The sequence below is a fragment of the Aulonocara sp. 'chitande type north' Nkhata Bay genome, linkage group LG4, assembly GCF_057382095.1.
Source record: "Aulonocara sp. 'chitande type north' Nkhata Bay isolate Kocher_YH1m ecotype deep benthic linkage group LG4, A_spYH_male_GT1.1, whole genome shotgun sequence".
Classification (NCBI taxonomy): Eukaryota; Metazoa; Chordata; class Actinopteri; order Cichliformes; family Cichlidae; genus Aulonocara; species Aulonocara sp. 'chitande type north' Nkhata Bay.
In genome coordinates, this window is record NC_141347.1 from 14,921,600 (window position 1) to 14,943,203 (window position 21,604).

At 38.6% G+C, this 21,604-nt stretch overlaps 1 protein-coding gene and 1 long non-coding RNA gene across 2 annotated transcripts in view; both read right to left on the reverse strand.

Annotated features, from left to right (window-relative positions):
* The window catches only part of LOC147332201 (protein shisa-8), a 142,983-nt gene that overhangs the window by 109,242 nt on the left and 12,137 nt on the right, over positions 1 to 21,604 (reverse strand). The gene's annotated exons all lie outside the window — the stretch shown is intronic.
* LOC147332202 (uncharacterized) lies at positions 15,366 to 21,544 on the reverse strand. The gene is made up of 4 exons (XR_015128784.1): positions 21,134 to 21,544; positions 20,920 to 21,037; positions 19,660 to 19,711; positions 15,366 to 18,593 (listed from the first exon to the last, which is right to left on the reverse strand). It is a non-coding gene; the product is annotated as an uncharacterized LOC147332202 (long non-coding RNA).

A 21,604-nucleotide genomic window follows, 5' to 3' on the forward strand; every position in this document is an offset into this window, starting at 1 on the left:
CCTTTAACACTAAGTAATCATGCATTACTTCCACACATTAGTCTACCTGAGTATTGTTTCTGACCATGTCGCTCCCTTTATGACCACAGTGTAGCCATCTTCAGGTGGATGCTTCCAGCAGCATGTCACAAATCTCAGATCATCTTAAGCTAGTTTCTTGAACATGGCGGTGACTTCTCTGTACTTTAATGGCCTCCACAGTCACCAGAGCTCAGTCCAATAGAGCAGCTATGGTACAGAGACAGTCACACCATGGATGTGCATCCATAAAAATCTGCAGCCAGTGTGTGATGCTGTCGTATAAATATGGACTAAAATCTCTGAGGGATGTTTCCATCACAAGCATTAAGGGGGTCCTCCACAGTACTTAGCAAGGTGTACTTAATATAACGTTGAAAGAGTGTAAATGCAAATATTGCCCTTAGTTACATTAAATTAATGCCATTCATTTAAACATTTAAACTCAGCCTGCTTAGTCTGAGTCACCTGCACTTTTGCCTGCATACTTGTTTCACCTAACAACTACTTAGGTTTTCTGAGTATGGATAAATTTGACATGAGAGAGTGCAGCGACTCATTAATGTTTCAATTCTGATTCTTGTGGATGTGCGATGTCGTCAGTGTATGGGTAAGAACAAGGCTTAGGGTTAAAGAAAAAACTCATAATTAAGTTGTCAACAGGCCACCACAACTGAGCGTCCTGTACAGATGGATGACTTTACAGTCTGCACCATGTAAATGTTAATAAGTTTAGCTCCTGTGGCTAAACTCAAGGCTAAATGTATGTGTATTAAGTGCATTTAGTTATATATTTGACTTTAGAATGTGTTGATCTGCGTATTTTTAAGTAAAGTCTGTGAAAAATCCTCTTTATTCAGGCGTCTAAGACGAAAACGTGTTGGCCACTGACTTGGAGGCACAGCTGCAGCTGTAGATTTAAAGATTACCGATCGTCGTGCGAGTTCAATGTTGACATTTTAGCAAGTAATATAGGCTCAGACACCTGAGAGGCCCAGACACTTTATGAGAAAGATAACAGAGGAGGCGGGGAGGAAAGGAGGGAACGAAGAAGCATAAAACGTGTAAGAAGGTGATGAATGGAAAAAGAGATGACTGGAGAAAGAGTTCAGCGGATGGATAAGGTGAATTATATTTTGACGATCAGGGCTGTCGTGTAGGGACGACAATTCTCAGTTCCCCTGTCATTTTCCATTGACTTTGTGTTATTTCACTGTTGCCCATGGGGAATATTATATTGTTTTCACTCCAGCTCAAGGGCAAGACATCATAATCTCTTTTCCTCTCTCATTCTTCCCTTGTCTATCTAAATGCCAATATGCACCTTCTCTCTCACTCTCTGTGTCTCCCACTGTACTCCACTCCCAGCTCTACCCACAGTGCCAGGTTTCCCTTGGCCGGCAGCACCAGTGTTGCGTCATGCTGACATTGAAATGTTGATACAACATCAGTATAATTAGAACACGTATATCAATCGTTTCACCGCTGCCAAATATGACTGTGTGATTGTATGCTTTTTCACATGTCTGCAGAACAGTCATATTAAGTCAACAGCAATTTTTATGCGATACTTTTCAAGGTAGTTGTTCACTTAAGGGTTAAATTTATCACACTTGTGCTTTTTGCAAGCTTGGCTATCATTAGCCTACCAAAATAGAAGTAAAGGGAGAGGGAGAGATGACAGCGTTTTAGAGAACTGGGCATGTCTCCAGTGATGATGGGAGACTTCCAAATAGCCAGGTAACATACTGAATTTAATACTTGGCTCATTAGCCGGAGCAAGAGACACGGCAGCTCCTGCTCACAGGGGCTCTTGCGGATTATGACAGTGTCGTCATGTGCTGTAACTGCAGGGCACGGTCCTGATTGATTTTCATTATAGCGCAGACACAGTGTTATTGTTCCTGAGTGCAAAAAAACACGCAGCCACGGTCAGGGCAGGGACGCTTTCTCACACTTTGTAAGGTGTTTTTGACGTCTTGTAAAAAAAGAAGCTGGCTGAAGTCTGTCTGCAGACTTTTGTACATTTTTTAATTTTTGTATGAAAATTCAGCATAAACTGAACCAGTGTTCTTCCTGGGATTTGTGCTTTGGTGCGTTTGTGTATGCATGTGTGACAGAAGTGGGGCGTGACAAACAATAAGAGGCGGGGGTAGATGTTATATCTGGGCTTTTTAAAACAAATTCGTTTTCAAGGCATTTTTAAAGGCTGAGCATACGTGTGTGTTTGTGCGTGTGTGTGTTTGTTAGAGAGGCAGAGAGAGCGAGAAAGTAAGGTTGAGTGTGTGTGCTAATCGGATACATGTTTGCTAGTTTGCAAAGGCATCAATTCCCTGGAAAACAGCTTGTATTCTTCCAGTCTGCTTTCTTTCTTTCCTTTTTTTAAGGAACAAAGTGCTTCCTTTAGTAAAACAGGAAACTTCTATTTGAAGACGGCAAGTGTGCAAATGGTAAACACAGCTCTGTGCTGTCTGTGCTACTGTAGATCGCTGCTGTTTTCTTATGAGTGTGAATGGATGTGAGGAAGAAGGGAGAGGTTAAAGGGAGTGGAGCCAAAGACAGAAATGATATAGGAGTGGTATCGACTGTAAGCCCCGAAACTCTGCGGACTCATCGATCATACGGCATGTTGCACCTCTGATATACACAGTAAAGCATAGAAAAATAACACGCTGTAGGAAGAAAACCAGCCTGAACAGCTCTCACATGATTCTGATCTCACACTGTATCTCTTTTAGTTCCATTGCATCACTGAATGGCTATTTAACACACCAGTAACCTCTAGCTGAATTCTTATTAAGCTGCCTAACAGTAATTGAACAGATTCATAACCTTTGCTTGACGTAGAAGTGATTATGTGTCTGATTAATACACTGATTATTCTGTATGATGTGTATTTATGTATGTAGCTCATTTTGTATTCATACATTTTACTCTCCCTCAGCCTGAGCAGAGTCAAGCTGATCTCAACCCCCTAAGCACTCCTTTTTAAAGTAAGAATATCAGGGCGCAGGTGTTGCTGTGGCAAGGTTTAGGCTTTATTAATAGACAAAGCAGGAAGAGCTTTCCTTTAGGATCAGCACTAACAAGGCTTCCTGTTTCGGGGGAGCTGAAAATATTCTGATACATTATAAGAGCCGCAGAGGATCTCAGGGGGCAGACAGGTCACCTGCAGTTCCCTGTTTAGTTTCCTTTCTTTCAATTTTGTATCATCTCTAAGGTTTTCACAACATTTAAAGGTTTTGGTGATGTTTTTTAAAAGATATTTTAAGAAAGAGAGATCACACTGGTATCTGGTGGTTCTACATCGTCTTTGCGTGACCAATTAATCTAATGGCTCTCTCCTTAACTGTTGGAATAACTGCAAAGCTCTGTTGCCAACATGGCTTCCTCTTCTTGTCCTTAGCAGGCGACCAGCGGCGGTGGTCTGCCGCGCAACCAGTGTAGGTGTAGGTGCCGCAGGTTCTCTTGCTTGACCAACGATTATCTTCCACGCTTTTCGATCTAAGGCGATGGTTCTTGCCTGCTCGGGGTCAAGTCGAAGGGCCTTCAAATCATCCTGGATTTGTTTCATCCATGTCTTCTTTGGTGCATTTCGATGCACCCTCCAATCGGTGGGGTAGCGGCTCGGGTCCATTCGACAAATGTGGCCAAACCAACGGAGTCGGCGGCGCTGGATTAGGTCGTCGATCGTCGGTTGGCTGCCGCAGCTGGTGAGGATGGTGTCATTCGAATGACGGTCGCGAAGGGAAACGCCGAGCATGCATCTAAGGCAACGCATTTGGAAAACTTCAAGCTTGCTCAGGTCGTGTTTGAGCATTGTCCACGTCTCTGCACCGTAAAGTAGAATGGGCAGGATCAGGGTTTGGCAAAGGCGGATCTTTGTTGCTAATGAGATGTTGTTCTTCTTCCAGACGCACCAGCGCAGGGAGGCGAATGCTGCCGCCGCCTGCCCAGTTCTGGAGCGTATCTCCGCTGATGATGCCACTTTCTTCTCCTCGACGAGGGACCCCAGATATTGAAATTGTTGGACTTGTTTAACATGGCTTCCAGGCGAAGAGACTTCTTTCTTAGAGGATTTTGATTAACATTTTTCTCTTTTCAACCTCCTAAGATCTGAACTCTTGCATGGCATAGATTTACAATTTCTCTTTGTTATTTGGGCTAATTGGGACCTGATGGATGTAAAAACAAAGAATTACCTGGGTTTTTTTTGTTTTTTTTACCTGATTTCTGTTTCTGAGAAAAATGAGATCCACATATGAGGACATTCGTTTTAAATTTTGATAGAACAGTGGCAGTTATAATGTTCTGGTAGGTGGATACCAGGCTCCTGTAGAGCAAAAGCATGTGATGTCCACATATGTTGACGCCAGGTCCTAGGAGGTTAAAGATGATGCTGTCCTTTCTTTTATAAAGATATCCAGCCATCTAGCTTTGCACAAACTCATAACGACAATCAAAAGTGCACCAGCATTTGGCATCTCGCACAAAAATGTACTTTAAAAATCAGACTGAGGCGTGTCATTATTTTCTGTGAGACACAGTCTCAGTCAGCACTTTCAGTTCATTCATTTCTGCATTCTAGGTCAGTTCTCCGTGATTTAGGCAGCCGCAGTGTTTTGTTTCTGATTACAGCAATGAAGCAGTCTGAAGCGGATATTACACAGATTTATTCATATCTTACTGATAGTTACACCATGTTTTCTTGAGCTGCAGTAAATACCAGGAAAACTGCCGCACTGGAAAAATGTAGGAACTTTCCACTTTTCCCTCCCCCTTTCTCTCACTCTCTCTCTCTTTCTCTGAATTTGAGCTTCTGTGGGAGGAAGATGGACAACCCAGCTTTTCAGTCAAAAATGTGAGAAACTACTGGATAGATTGGTCACAACATATATAGGTGCTGGACTCTATGGTCTCTAACAAGATATTTGTGTGTTGTTGTGCAGGCAGGTGCACTTGCATAACGCATGCTGTGGGGAAATTAATCGATTTGCATGCTCACTTTGCCTGCATTAAATATATAACAACGTTATAAAGGTTAGGAATGGGTGAGTATGTAAGTGTTTGCTACTGCTGACAAGAAACAAACATGGTTACGATAAAGCACATTCATTAACTTGTGTATAAAACACATGTATAATACAGATGGCAGCAATACAATACTGCTCTCTAAAGCAAGGCGTGCCAGTTAGATGAGACTAATTTGTGTCTTTTGATCCTGCTACAATGTTAAGAGAATCACTAGTAGATGATGATTGCATTGGTGTCTTTATTTGCAATAAGAAGAAATGGGAATGAGAGGAAGAAAAAAAGTCAAAAGTGAAAAGGATAAAGACTGAGACGAAGAGAGGACAATGGAATGAGACAAGCACACAAAAGAAAAGCAAATGGAAGCTGAACAAGAAGGGGATGAATGTAGATAGCAAAGCAAAGAAGTGAATTCCTCCCTGCTGTGTTATCCCATTCCTCCTTTTGTGGTTCCCCTCCGTGGCACTCATCTTCCTCTTTATTTCATCTCTGTTCCTGCACAATGTTGAAACTGCACAAAGATTTGAAGGAAGGTATTTTTGGGACTATAAAGCAAACGGACAGATAGAAATGGAACAGTGGGAAGTTTATGTGGGAGAATGATGAAGGGGAAACGATAAATTTCACAGAGAACAGGTCCTTCTCGATTATTTTATCCTCTGTGATGTGTAAGCTTGATAGTGTCTGTAAGATAAGAGCTGAAAGGTCACTACTGAGAAGGACAAGGGCCATGGAAGAAATCAAAAGATGGATAAAAGAATGGGAAAAACACTTGGAACATCCCAAACACCAAATAGTGGCTGGGATCTCACAATTTATAACGGAGAAGTAAAGAAAATTAAAGTTTGTATTAGAATACAACACCTTGAATGAAATAATTGTGTAGTATAAGGTGTATATCCCTATTGCTTGTTATTAGTAACCACACAGACATGCACGTAGGATAATTAGGACAGTGATAAAAGTGTTTGAACTTCCTGTGTTATTGATTGATGATATAGTAACAAGGTAGGGCTGTTCGATATAACGATATATATCGGATGACGATATACAAACATCTATCGTTTCATTTTACGCTGTCGTTTGTTTCGTGGTGTTACAAGATAAACTGTTTACAGCAATATTTTTTCATCGTTTTGATGGTCACTGTAGTGGTTATATTAATTTTCTCTCTTTCTCTTATATTTAATATAACCACACCACCATCGCGTGTCCGCTTGTTTATTTTCCACATAAACCTTTCACAATAAAGCTCAAGATCCTGTTGAGGCTTTTCAAAATACACTGAATCACATGAAAGAGTATGCAGTGTTTACGGATGGGAAGCAAAAAAGGCCCGGCAGGTGCTAAAAATAAACCTTAGACTCAAACGTTAGAATAGGCTTTTCCCTGCAGCACGCCGTGTAATAAATATTCACAAAGAAAACGGCGGCCGTTACAACTTATGTCTGAAAATGTATCGTTTCATGCATCGGTTAAAACATTCGACTCCAGCTACACAACACGCAGCTGGAAACACTTCACGCAAGTCGAGCTGCCGGAGATTCACAGAATTTACAGAAAATGTTACATTTTTGTGATTTATATCGTTATCGGACGATAGATGTCTTATATCGGGATATGAGATTTTGGTCATATAGCACAGCCCTATAACAAGGACATTATAATATGCTAATTAATCATCTATGCGGGCCTCATCAACTGGTAAACATTTGATGAGCTTAATTTTTCAACTCAAATTTGCTCTGTTTACAGATGGCTATCTTCACAGTAGTGAGCTAGTTGTGAATACAGAGCTCCCATGGAGAAAGCTAACTGGATGATACAGATTTTGTCCTTTAACCATTTAGAAATGAATGGCTGTTTTTTTTCTGTTAACTTAAGTGACCTAAATATCACCATACGTGGTTTAGTAGCAGTATTTATCACAAAGGATCCAGATGTCTTCCTTTCCAACTTTTCATTAAACCACCATGAACAGCTGTTTCAGTGGAAACTACCATTAACTAAATAAAAAAGAATTAACTGCATTCAGGCTGTGAAGCCTCTTCCTTCAATTTGTTAAATTGCAGGTAAATGCCTGGGCTGTGTTTTGTGACATCCTACAGTTATGAAGGCCATTGCCAGTTATTGTGCAGCTAGTATTTAAAACTGAGGCCCAAGATGCTGTAGAACTATTGGAGTTTGAAAGGGTCTGCTGCTGAGTTCAGTCGATGTAACAGAGTTGCTTCCTTCCCTTTATGGAGATTTGCCCTGCAGAAAGCTGAAAAAAGTGCATAATCGAAGCATACTGAACTCTGCTTTATAGGAATCTTTAGTAGCTGCGATATAGACGAATATTTATTTATCATTTTAAATTGACAGCATTTGGGCTTTTGCAATTGTAGACTATTTGAAACCTTAAGTGTTGAAGTTAAATATCATAGCTGGCCAAGTGGAAGGAGCTTTTAATTAAGCTGTTTGTACTGTTGCATTTGTTTGAAGCAGCCGAAGAGGAAAATATGAGACTGAGGATAACACGCATATTTATTTCATTGAAAAATACATGTTGCAATATGCTTGTAAATGCCGTAGTTAGTTCATAAATATTCTAGATAGATAGATAGATAGATAGATAGATAGATAGATAGATAGATAGATAGATAGATAGATAGATAGATAGATAGATAGATAGATAGATAGAGAGAGCACAGGGTGAGTGATAATGCTTTCTATTGTGTGCGCTTCAGCAAACAGCTACATGTAAGCAGTTGATATTCTGTCAGGTCGACTTGTAGCCAGCATCAGTCTACAGTGGGACAAGACCATTACTAGGATCACTGGAGTGAAAATAGAGCCCATGCTGGACGGCATGTTCCCAACTCCATGTAGACTGTACACAGACTTATACCCACACAAATATACACAGTCACAAAGAAGCTCAGAGACACACAATGCGACTCACACAGTCAGCGGAGTTTAACTGAAGTACTTTCAGAGAAAATATAGACGTAAGTATATCCACTTGCAATTGTGCCTTCACAAACCTCCTACAGAGCCTCCAAATTGCAAAGTCAAAAGTGACACAGATTGTTGTTAACAGCCCACAGCTAGGCTCAAAAATAAACCTCTCATTATGAAGCGATCACACTCCATTTATCTGTATTGTGGTTTCTCTTTGAACAGACAGTGAACTGTGGTGCTTTAGCTCTTTATGGTAAACGTGCTGTAAACTCTCGTAACGTTGGTGCGCTTATTTAAATGAAAATAAGTCTGTAGGATTGATGTTTTTTGATATAGGTGTTTGCTGAAACATACATAGATAAAGTGTTTTTGTTTTAATCTACCAGAAACCTTGACCAATCAGAAAGAGCAGTCTGTATACAACCTAAAACTCAACACCCAGGGAGAAAGGGCATAAATAACTGAGTGCAACAGAAATTAGTATACAAAGATTGTATCATCTTGAAACTTAAGATGCATGAAGATCAACCTAAAGTAAAATGTGGAAATTACACCTTTGAAGACGTACAGATTTTGCATATCATCTGATTATCTCACATATTTTGGTGCTAATCAATTAAATACGTTTCTTAAAACTCTTTCAACAGTTTCCAGTATTTTAACAGTGTGCATAATGTACACACCAGTACTGTATATCAATTATCATGCACATTTTACTGCCCAGTTTTTGGCACAAAGAGTGTTGATGTTGTGCATGAAACATGAGAGGGGAACCAGGTAGAAGGAGGAAATACAGGAAAAAAAATGGGAAGACAAACAGGAAATTAGAAATAGTGAAAGAGAAAGGAAGGGGGACGTTTAAGATTCAGAGAAAGTCTGGCGATCGGCTGATGTGGTTCACAGCCACTGCAGCAACAGTTGAGCTTAAGAACTTCAGGGCTCTGCAGCAGTCTGGTCTCACTGCTGCACTGAGGTGTGGTGTGGAGTTACAATCACAACGCAACTGATACAGCCGTCTCTAATAGGTAAAAAATTCACACCGTATAAGCGGAAATGCAAAGTATTGATAAGCATTTCCAGAAGGATGCATCAACCAAGAGTAGCAATGATGAAAGCAAAACAGTACTCTATTACAAGTAAAAGATATTCATACATAATTTTATGGAAATATAAGCACATAAAGACGTGATATCCAGAAAACTGATTGTGTCAGTCTAGTTTCTGGATAAAACACATGGACCTGATATCCTCCAGGGCAGCATTCCAATAACTGAAACACATGAAAGAAAATTTTAAGGCTGGCACATAAAAGTCAGAGTCAGCTAAAAGCAAAATGTGTGCTTTAGTGCTTTTTATGTTTGCATATTCTCACCGCTTTTAGAGTTGAGCTGCTGGTGATAACTTTGGCATTGTTATGTGTTTTAAACTGTGGATTTAGTGGCAAAGTGAAGAACAGAAACACAAAGTGAAGTCAGTAATGGACTTTGATGGCACAAACAAGACTGAGGTAGAAAATATTCACAACCGTAAGCATCTCCTTAAAGAAGACGATAAAACGGATAAACAATAATTCCTTGCTGATTTGAGTTAGCTGTGCACTTTGGGAAAGGCAAAGTCTATTTTTCATACCGCAGCAGCATCAAAGAATTTATTTTCAGATTAAGCTTTGAGGGAGACGTGCATTTAATGAGCTAACTCAGCCTTGCTGCGTTTTCGAGATAGAAGCCAAAACACGCTTATGTTAATGAAAGGTGAGAATAACAACAGCACTGACAACAAAGGCGATATTAGCACTGCTGCATGCTTTACATCAGTGATGAGTTACAGACACGTCAGTTGGAAGGACCTGGTTTTAAGGCATTCCCTGTGTTTGTCAGGTTTCGTCACTAAACATCTTCATGGTAACTACTTTACACATTATTTTGTTATCAAGTTGTTTTTTCCTGGTGTTGTTCTGCCTGTTGCAGCAGCTTCCATTGTGGTTGTTTTATTTATAATGATTTTATCATGGAGCTTCATGAAGTGTCACAGAGCATCGTGGCGAGACATTGTCACATTCACACTTCTCAGACCACAGTGTGACCTTACATAGCTTCAGGACTTTTTTGGAAAGACAGGGATGTTAATCTAAAAAGAAATATGGAGGGATTGCAGCGGTTGTGATTGAAAAGTGGTGTTATTCCAGACATACGGTGAGTAAAATTAGTATTGAACGCGTCACCAATTTTCTAAGTAAGTATATTTCTAAAGGTGCTATTGACATGACATTCTCACCAGCTCTCGGTAACAACACATCCAATCCACACATCCAAAGAAATCAAGCTATAGATGCCCATAAATAAATTCATGTACAGTAATGAGAAATCACACAGGGAAACAGTACTGAACACATGAAGAAAGGGAGGTGCCTATTAGCTGGTTCAGTCCCAACTGATGGCCTATAAAAACGTGTCTTATTACCAAGGTGTCACACAAGAAACCGCTCATGACGGTTAAAACCAAGACATTCAAAACTGTAATGTTGCGAAACATACTGATGGCATTGATTAGAGAAGAATTTTAAACTACTGCAGGTTCTGGATTATGGCACTGTTGGGGTCATAACCCAGAAGTGGAAAGAACATTAATTCACTATAAATCGACTGCAACTAGTTTCTCCATTCAGGAGGCATCTTTGAGTAAACACATGGTTTGGATTCCTCCATCAGCTGACGCAGCAATCATTAAACTGACTGTAGCCATGATTAGTGGCTTATCCACCTGACTACCCCCTATTCTAATTACTGGATGTGCAGCTGATCACTTTCTCCAGTATTCAGTTCAATTCAGTTTTATGTCTATGGCGCCAACAACAGTCACCCTACAATAGAAGAGCAGCCATCTGCTATGACTGGCTGTTGGTGAGGGGATGAAGACAGCAGTGCTTTGACAAGGACAGATACACACAAGCTTCACCATCTCATACAACAAAAACTGCATTAATTTGAGATTTAAGATCCCCTTATTATATTATATTTAGGTTTGTATTCATTAATCTCTCTCTCTTTTTTTTTTTTTAACCTTTTTGAGCTTCTTTCTATGATAGTTCATGTTTTGGCTGCTGTAACACTGTAGTGCCCTAAGTTTGGGGATAAATAAAATATATATCTTGTTATTTTAACAAATTTAAGTCTCATCATCACCCTATAGTCTAAGAAACAAACCAATTACACTAATTGCACTCCACAACCCACTAAGTGTTGTTTCATCTGGTTATTGCTTTAACTATTTCAAGAAAAGCAGAAAAACAATTGGAGCTGTGTGCACATATTTATCCAGTGGCTCTAAACACCTGTCAGGCAATGATAAAAAGTGGCACTGTGCCTGAACAATAACTGAAATTGAAAGCACTTTTGATGAAACACAATACTGTAAAGGAGGAGAATGGCCGACGGAAACGGTTGTTTAGATCCCCAGTGTGTCATTCAATCACCTGTAACCTTGAACACGCAGCCCTCCAGTGGAACAATTTCCGATAAGTGGTGCATTGTGCCCTGTGTGTGTGTATGTGTGTAAGTACATCTATCATCCTTACAAATTGGGGGCAACATGTTGCTACTTTCTACTCTGTCTCACTTCTTCTGCCATTCCCATAATTATTTTCACCAAGTTTCATGTGTGCACTTCACGTACTCTTGTGCCTGTAACTTTATAACCATATGACATGAGACTAGAGATGGACCGATCCGATATTACGTATCGGTATCGGTCCAAATTACTGGATCGGATATCGGAGAAAAATAAAAAATGTAATCCGATCCATTAAATATCACGAAAGCACCTCACAAAACTTGCAACACGCCGTAACTCACCTCAGAACGTTAGCACGTCAGAGCAGTATGCATCACGTGATAGAGCGGCTGTGGCATGCGGGACCTGTCGGTGGTCTGGATAGCATGTGGAGCTTCGCTAGCAACCCGGCATTTCATCTCTGACAAAGTTACCCCGAGAGAAGTAAAGCAAGTGTGTAAGTCCATCTCTGAATGTTTGTAAAGCATTCCTGCGTTAAGCTTAACTAGCGACTGCCTCTCGCTCTCCGGCTGCTACTTCAATCATGAAACTGCTTAATGATCAGCTGAGTTGGAACCCTATTAGTTAGGTTGCTTAATATTTATGCTAAGTACTCTTTAAAATACCAGAATAGGGAGGATGGTGCAGGTTTGAGTTTATTAGATTGATCAGTATTGCTGAACTATGAAATATTTTTTTTTGCATACAGGTATAACAGAATAGCTTTAGTGTAGTTGTTGTTTTAAACTTGAGTATGAACTTATACAAAATGCAGCAAGATATTTAAAAAACAGTTTTGTTGATTAAAAAACATTATATCGGATTCATATCGGTATCGGCAGATATCCAAATTTATGATATCGGTATCGGTATCGGACATAAAAAAGTGGTATCGTGCCATCTCTACATGAGACACCGGTTGATTCATTTTATTTCTAATATTTACTAAAATTAACATTAAATGATATTCAGACCAGAGCCCACTTAATGCAACTGCAACTTGGACTTTATAGAAAGGTTATAAGAATAGTTCTATTTTGGTTTGTTTCCAGCATTCACCGAAATTGGCACAGAAATGTTAAAAATGGTTTTTCGTTGCATCCAATCAGCACTGGCAGAAAAGCTACCGAACAGGAAGCCGGAGCATGTTTCGGTAAATCTTAATTTACTGAGATCAAACGTAGTGTTTGATCTCAGTAAAAGAAAAATTGTACTACTAGACCAGTGAGGTTGTATCAATTGGCAAAAACAGTGGTGCCAGTATAAATGTCCCAGCAAACTTGATATGTATAAAAAAAATATGTGAAACAGTATTAATTGTTGAGAGAGTCTATGAGTTTGAATGCACTTTATTTGACCTGTTTTCATGCTGTGCTTATCCTGCTAACTCTGCCATTAATTCACAACATGCACTCGGATTATTAATGCTGTTGCTTGTTAAGTATTGTTTTATGATAATTGCTTAATGCGCCACTGTGTTTTGATTAATGCTGTACAAATAAACTGACTATAGTGTGCAAGGTGGGCTTACAACAAGGCATTCCCAATACAAGTGCCTTCTAATTTTTGGCATTATCAGCATGTTAGCCAATGTGCTTTCTGCATAGATTATTTGGAGACATATCTTTAGGCGTTTTTTTTTTTTTTTTTTGGTAATGTGATCTTGTACAGGTCCATGAATGGCCCTTGTCTACAGCAACTTGTTTTCCTCCAGCGCCTTCAGTGCCGCTGCAGTCCACAAAATCACAAGCTGAGCTCTTATTAATGTGGTATTTTAATTCCCTCAGATGAATCACGTATCAAAAGATACAATTCATTTTTAATTTTGCTTCGCAGCAGTTCCCACACAACAGGTGCAGACACAGACAGACTGACGGCAAAGCAAAAATACCAAGAACCACTGGGGAGGCGAGAAGCTATGCAATAGAGGAGGGGGAGAGGGCTCACTGTACGGTCGTAATGAGAGGTTTGTGTGTGTGCCCAGGTGCACATGTGTGTCTTCTGCTCTATCATTGCACCACTGGCTGTTGTGATTGCTTGACCCAGGGTTTCAGCGCATTACCACCTTAACAGCTTTGTGGCTGGATTTATTCGTTGACTGCACACACACATGCACCCAAACTCACATACACGCATAGATTTGTCGCCCGCAACCAGGTGAAGGTGTCTCTCGGTCAAATGTATGCAGGCTGAATATGAATTTTCAGTTGTTGATGGACATGCAATCGATGTGATAAACACTTTCACGGAGGCGCAGCCTTTCCTGGCAGAAAAGTGTCTCTTACAGACAAAACAGACACTACACTCACTGGCTACTTCATTGGGTACAAGTGTTCAAGTGCAATTAATGCAGATATCTAATCAGCCAATAACTATCTCTACATGCATTTAGGCTTGTAGACATGTTTGACACAACCTGAAGTTTAAATTGAGTGTAAGAATGTGGAAGAAACGTGATTTAAGTGCCTTTAAGAGTGACATTGTTGTTGATGCCAAATGGACTGGGCTGAGTATTTCAGAAACTGCTGATCTACTGGGATTTTCCTGCATGACCATCTCTAGGGTTTACAGAGAATGGCCCAGTAAGTAGTTCTAGTTTATCAGGCAGAAACACCTTGCTGATGCCCAAGGTCAGAAGCCACAGAGCTTTGTGCTAACAGACGGGCAACAGAATGGTCAACAATTGGACAATCCGATTGTTCAGTCTGACGTCACTAGCCGTGTCTGGACCTAAACTCCGCTGCAGGTCCATATATCAAACGATCACTATGGCATTACTGAGAGTTGAAAAACTGTCTAAAGTCTTTCATCTTTAATAAAATGATCAGCATTCTGCTCTACCAGGTGTAACAATTGAGTTTAACATCCAGGCATCCATGAAAATGGAATTTATGACATTTAACGGAGTTAGAAGTTAGCAGGGAGTTAGCTCGCTAGCTTCTATCTAAATACAATATAGCATGTCCTGACTGCGGGGTTTTGGAAACAAATTAAAACGTACAGCTCTGCTATCACTTCCAACATAAATGAAGACAGAAAACTAAAAAGCAGTGACATTTGTAGGGTTACTGAAGTTTGGCTAGCTGGTATATAATGATGTGCTACGTGACCGCTAGCGACACAGCTATGTTAGCATACTATAAACAAGCTAACTTTTTTTCCACTCGATAAAGGTTAACGTGAGTGTTCTCAGTGCTCAGGAACAAATGTAATCGCATGGCAGGATGCTGTAAAAGGACCAAACTTCAGCCAGGAGAACAACTGAGATAATCCATCCACAATACGAGGTTAGTCATTCATATACTGCTGCATGGGCTGGGCTGTAGCTACATCCTAAGGTTTTAAAAACTGAGCTTAAATAAATGATTAGCGGTAATAAAAGGGAGGTCAACAGTGATCACTGACTGTTTTAGGAGCTTTTTGAGATCAAATAGAAGAAAATACATAACATTAAACATGTTAACAACACAAAAGCCATATTAAACGCAGACTACTTTAGGCCCGGAAGTAGGATTCATCGCGTAATCACTGAACAACCGGATAGAAGATTGGAAAAATGTTGTATGGTCTCATGAGTCTTGATTTCTGCTACAACATTCAGATGATAAGGTCAGAATCTGGCACTGCCTTGCCCATACGGTAAAAAAATACATTTTTCCTGGCCAAAATATATTTCAAATATATGGTAAATATATTTTGTATTTGTGATGCTCCAAAAAAATATATTTTTGAAATTTAAAATATATTTCTTTCAAACCAAAATACATTTCAAAAGATATTTGCGTTCAAGAAAATACATTTCTAAGTTAAAAGAAAATCTGGTAATTCTTTGTTTTTACATTCATCGGGTCCCAATATGCCCAAATATCAAAGAGAAATTAAAAATGCATGTCGTGGAAGAGTTCGGGTCTTAGGAGGTTAAAATGTATTTAGTGCCATAATAATAATAAAAGTAACAACATCTGCATCTAATCACATCTGCAAACACAGTTGGATTCAAACAAAACACAGTCAAAGGTCTAGCAAGAATTAGGTTATTTATTCATTTGCTTACAGTATTTCACATTAGACAATATTAGCATTCACTTGACTTTGAAATTAATAGTCATTGATACAGTACACAAAATACAACTGCTATGTACACTTTAGTTTTTGACAATATATACAATATAGTACTTAAAGAAACAGTCCACTTTTTTTGAAAATAGGTTCATTCTCCATCTCCCTCAGAGTTAAAAAGTTGAGTTTGACCATTAAGTCTTTGGTCATTTTTCTTTTTTCTTTTTTTTTTTTTTACAGATTATACAAAAATCATAAGCACAATGTTCATTTTGTTGAGCAAAATTAAACAGCACTTCAAATTAAGCGAACAATCACTATGTTACAACAGTTATTATGCTCATGACTGGCTGTGTGCCACTGATGGCAGGGTATTTTCAGATGTCCTGTGGATCATTGATGAGCTCATATGACTCATAGATGAGCATCAAAACAATAGTTTGCTGATGAAGTGTTCAGAAACTGAGATTCCCTTCTAGTTACACAACAAAAGCCCAAAACCTATAAAAAGAAGTGTGTCCTCTGTCCTCTGCCTACCCCCATTTTGCTTTGTTATTTTGTGTTTTCCCCCTCCAGTGCTGGTAAGTAGGCCATGTTAATTTAATGTAATGTATATCTGACGTTTTGCCATTTAATGTTTAATTATGTATGTTTTTTTTATGAACTGGTTTAAAATCACTTCAGAAAAATACCACATGGCAGAAAATCATGTTTTCTCGTGTTTAACCTTATTTAAGGAATTCACACTGATTAATGAGTCTAAAAATGTAATTGACTTTTAGTTTTTCAGTGTGAATGATCAGACATTTGCATTTGATCTCTGCAGCAAGAATACCTGTCAGATGCCCAAGACGTTTTGATACTGGTTCAAAATAACTTGGATTTGAGGCACAGAGACTATGCTTTGCTCGTTCATAGAATCTTCCAATGGCATAACACGTCTCTCCACTTTCATTTTGACATATTACAAATCGTTTAATGTTAAAGAAATTTTGATCATCATCATTCAACATAACAGTGAATGAATTACGTTTGACTACACGACTGTAATCTTCTGAGTGAAACACCTCGCCATTTGTAATGATTCGTTGAAAGTACTTTACTCTGCTCCTTTGTACCCCATAACGACTCAGTGCCATATAGTCATCCCTCCTAATTAATCGCACTTTAGGATGATTAAGTGCAGTGATACCATGTGTGCGAGTTACATCTTTTAACTGTTTAGGTCTTGTTAGAGATTCAAATATCTCCTTGCATTCATTTGAGGCATCTTTCAGTAAAGTCTGGCCATAAAATGGTAAGGCCTTCTGTAGCCAGAACATTTTTACAATCTGTAGCGCAACCCCTTGAGTGCTTTTGATCATGTCTAGTAGTTTAGCATTGTAAGACTCAAACACAAAGGCGGAATGAGCCCACAAAGGCCCCCAGTTAACTACACTCCTTGGTAAATGGAGGCAAAGATGGACATTATAAGACAGATTAGCTTCCCCATAGAATACCTCCATGTCTTTCACAAAATCTGTTAGAAGTGCCTCAGACTCAGTAATCTGCTCTCTAGTTATATTTTCGCCCAACAGAAGGGATACTCCCTTGACTAGTTTAGACCAGTGATTCAGTAGTGGTTCTGGCAATACACCTTTCAGTACAGGTAAGCTATAATAAAAGAGCCACATATACCACTCATGGGCTTTCCAAAATTTCCTCAATGTGACAGACCTTGGCACACGAGGTACATTACATGGCGGTTTAATCTTTAAAAGCATTTCATCTAACAGTTTTGTAGACCTACCTATATACCAGTGCTTTTCATGGTTTTCACTGTTTAACCACAGCCCTGTTACAGTTCTTGCAACACCCAGAAGTACTGAATGCATATAGTCTGGGACAGACCCTTCGATAATATCAAAACTGGGAAGTCTACACAACATACTTGGCCCTTTAACACCCATAACAGCTTTACCAGACTGTAGCGCAGCTTCTACAAATTCATTAGTTTGTTCCTGATTGCGGAGCTGAATGTCCTTCTGAAAAGGATATACACGAGTGAATCCTCTGCCTTTTTCAACTACCTTTCCTTCATGAAGGCAGTAGGAGCATCCATATTCACCATTAAACTGTTTAAAATTTTGGATCACAGGTCTGGCAACTGAGTCACTCATTAGAATTAGAGGGATTACTTTTGTATTGACAGAAACGCCTTTGTCATCTTCCCATGTGAAACCACTGTCCTGTAGGCCCACACACTCATCAATGAAAGGTTTTAAGAAACTTCTCATGTGAGGCTTCTCATCCCCGAACCATAGTGCACAAAGGAGTACATTATCCTGTCTTGTTTTCAATGGCAATTCATTAATGGTGCAAAAAAGGGGCCAAATACTACAAGGGGACTTTTTAAAAACTGGCACACCATCACAGCTAAATGTTAAGCTGAGGGTTTGAAGGGCCGTTTCTGAACCACTTAAAGCTTTCTGATACAAAAAACCATCACAAATGTCACTGAGAGAAGTAGATGTTTCTGTTTGCCTTCCTATTAATTCATCTGTAATTCCTGGCATTCTCAAGAGATTTTTGAGTTGATCTTCCAAGGAGAGGTATATGAAAAAGTTATTGGTAAACCTACTTGCTTTGTCATAGGTGCTGTTGCATTGAACACAATGAACTTGGTCCAGTTCAGCTGACATTATATTACTGCACTGTTCACACACATAACAGATTTTCATGATGTCTTTTGTATCATCAAAAGCTTTGTAAAATGAATATTTTGTCCTGCATGCTGCATCACTGCCACCAACAACATTAAGGATTTTCATGATATCTTCAAGACAGTCATTGGTCAAACTGTGTTTGAGCTTAAGTGCCAGAAGTAGTAGTTGATTTTGCTCTTTAGTTTGACCTGAATCCACTGGGACCTCTATCTGAACAGGACCTGCAGTGCACTCTTCATCATTAGTCATCAGCAGAGTTCTGTCTTCTGGAAGGGTGTCTGGGATTTCCTTGAAAAGAGAAGCGAGAGAGAGAATTATGATTATGGGTCCTGTAAGCAAATCTTCAGTGTAAGAGCATTAACCTAGTGGACTCATAGACGCATTCATGTCTATATCGGTGAGATCTGCCCTGTAACCGTCTTCTCTGTATTCATGCATCTCTTTTTTTAACATTACAGCAGAAATTTGAAATTGGTCTCATTCACTAATTGTGCACTATTTGACATGTCCATTCAGTCTTGCCAAAATCTAAGTGTGCTTAGGCTGTCAAAATGAATGCTTAGTGCTTTCTTTCATGATAAATTCTGTAAGAATATATGATTGCAGTAGAAAGTAGAAATTACCGTAAAAATCATAATTAGAACAATGATTACTTGTTTTATTTTTTCTTGTTCAATGCACTAATTCATGAATATTCTTTAAAAAATAATGTCTAGAAATGTAATGATCTTTTTGATTTCATTTCTTGACTTGAAAATTCAACTAACTATTGTGTACTTATTTCGACAAATCTATAGTCCAATACTCAGAATAAATTTAATTTAGGTTTATGCATTAAAAGTGTTTTCATTACAGTTAACCCAAAATGTTTGTATTCCAACACTAACCTTAAAAAGAGACCAATAAGATTATTATTAATATTAATATGAATCAAGCATTTATTATTTGTTATAACTGAGGTAATTAAATGCTAAGGGATAAGATAAAATGGATGATAAGATAAAAGGAATAAAATGTTATTTTGGTAATCATCACCCTCAAGTTGTTCTAAACCTATTTCTTTGTTCTGTTGAACACAAAAGAAGATATTTTCAAGAATGTTGGTAACCAGTTTCTTGTCCCTACTGACTTCCATAGTGTTGTTATTTCATACTATGTCCATACTATGTCAATGGGGACCAGCAACTGTTTGGTTATCAACATTATTTTGTTCAAAAGAAATTCATACAGGTTTATAAGAGTGAGCAACTTAAGAGTGAGCAATTGATTAGAGAATTTACATTTTTGGTTGAACTGTTCATTTATGAATTTACAAAAATGCAAATTGAACCACCAATCATATCATAAGGCATACCTTTTGACATTCCTTGATAACATTCTGAAGTTCTTCTTCTGCAACCTTAATTCTGAAAAAGAAAATATACAATAAAGAAAATAGAAATTGCTTATTGCTATATTTGAACTCTAAGTGAACTGCTATTAACACGATAAAGATGTGATCACTTATAAAGATGTTTATTGATCAGTAATAAGCAGATTAGACATAGCCTAGCTACATTCCCTGTTTAAAAGAGCCAACTCCAACTCCAGATCATTCATTTGGGAGCCAGAGTACCTTATGGTATGGTAATTTATAAAGATAATTTTTTCCTTACAATTTTCATTGTGGCTATTAATTACATTTGATAAAATTTACTTAGAATGATGTTTATACCATTGTTTTAAGCAACTGCATGTCCTATTTTTACAAGAACATAAGCTGAAAACACTAATTGAAAATCCTTCAATGCTATTCTGGAGTATTAAGCCCCAAATGTCTATTACACATTGGCTTTGTTTATTCTTGATAAAAAACAAACAAACATCTTAAGCATGCAGTGGACAATTATTTGCCACTTTGAACGATTACATAATTGTGGCATCCTTAGTGATTGCCACTAGATTTATTGATTGTGCGGCCCTATGGCATTCGTTAATGTTAACCCCTGGAGGGTCTTAGAAAAATGCATACACTATCGGTCTTAGAGCCACAAATCGACCACGCCCAAAAAAGCGCTATAAAAAATTTATATATTAATATTTTTTATATATATATATATATTTATATATTTTATATATTAATATATTAAAAAAAAAAAAGCACCCTCTCATGGTCCTAGGGACCAAAAAATGGTCCCGCACGATCAGCCCGCTGTTTTCCAGCAGAGGTCAAATGTGAAGCAAGGGCGCCACCCGGTGGACAAATAAAAAAATTACAACTCTAAGGCCAGTACTGCAAGCGGAAGCGGAAGCATTACCGATCACGATCGATTTGACCGTAATTTTTCTGGCGTGAAAAATAGCGTTTATAATGGGTTTCAATGGGGGCACAAATCGACCACTAGCTAGGTCCGATAGCGTAAGTTTATCGCTAGCTTAGCCACTGAAGCTAATTTCCGGAAGTCATACTGAAATTTTAACAGTAAATGTGACCGAACTTTTTTTTGCAGACTTTCGCTATATTCCATTCAACACTGTGCAAATGGCAGGTAATCAAAATTTGAAAAAGCCACAAATCGACCCTAAGACCCTCCAGGGGTTTTAAAGAGTGAGGGATATTACATTACCAACACACCTTTCTTTTTGTGCCCATCTCCGTTTGGTTCTTGAAGGAATTTCCTCTTCAGGATCAGTTAGATAACGTTTATACGGAATCCTTTCAGGAGGCTCGCTCATTTTGACTCACACGTGACCTGTTGATGACATTAAAATCACATTGAAGAAAACATCGAGGATTGTAAAACAGAAACTGCAACATATAAAATAAATGTAGTGAAATATATGCTTACCGAGCAGTTTTCCAGGGAGTTCGCAAAATTTCAGCGTCTTCTTCCGCGAGCGTCTGCACACGCAATGGAGACCTTAACAAAAACTTTAAAAACTTAAACGTAAAGTCCCAAAAACGTCCGTCTTTGTACGTCACAGGATTAATCGAAAAAAAGGTACTTAAAACAATATAATATGTTTTTTCTATGAAATCTATGCTCGCCAGAGATTATTCAAAAAATGCAGCGTCTTCGTTCTAGATCTGTAGGTTGTGTGAAAGTGTAAAGGTTAATGAGCGGAGCAGAGTATGCGCATGCGCGTTGCCATTGTGCTTTTTATAAATAAAGATAAAATAAAAAGTAAATATTGAAATATTCCCAAACATGTGCAATGAACGCGCAAAAAATATTAATAATAGTAATAAAAAAAATTATTAGTTGTTGTTTCTTCCCCCCCCCTCCCCCCCTTTTTTTTTTAAATATAACCGACGTTTG